Raw genomic sequence first — 265 nt, 5'->3', positions numbered from 1 at the left:
TGGCTGCTTCTTGACGCCCCCCCCCAAAACCCCCAGCCCACCAGAGCCACCGCCCTGGCCCGCTGCAGGGCCGGATCCCTCTCTACTCACCATTTGCTTTTCATTGGGAAAAGTGAGTGGAGCCATTTTGTGGCCTACGCATCGCGGCTATATTTGTAGTAAGTGTTGGGTGGCTTCAGCTGGGTAGGCTCTAATTCCACATCACGTCCAGTTTCCTATTTAGTATGGAGAGCGGAACACTACTGCAATGTGGCCGAGAGAGATA

The 265-nt window shown here is 54.7% G+C and overlaps 1 protein-coding gene across 1 annotated transcript in view; it reads right to left on the bottom strand.

The window, feature by feature from the left end:
* The window catches only part of TAL1 (T-cell acute lymphocytic leukemia 1), a 10,841-nt gene extending 10,576 nt beyond the window's left edge, over positions 1-265 (bottom strand). The window contains exon 1 of the mRNA XM_010582420.1: positions 91-265. The gene's annotated coding sequence lies outside the window, so the exon portion shown is untranslated. The remainder of the gene's footprint in view (positions 1-90) is intronic.

Source organism: Haliaeetus leucocephalus, unplaced genomic scaffold (genome assembly GCF_000737465.1).
Source record: "Haliaeetus leucocephalus isolate CR32 unplaced genomic scaffold, Haliaeetus_leucocephalus-4.0 Scaffold848, whole genome shotgun sequence".
In the NCBI taxonomy this organism is placed as follows: Eukaryota; Metazoa; Chordata; class Aves; order Accipitriformes; family Accipitridae; genus Haliaeetus; species Haliaeetus leucocephalus.
The sequence above is the reverse complement of the archived record's forward strand: the minus strand, read 5'-3'. Positions and strand labels throughout refer to the sequence as shown.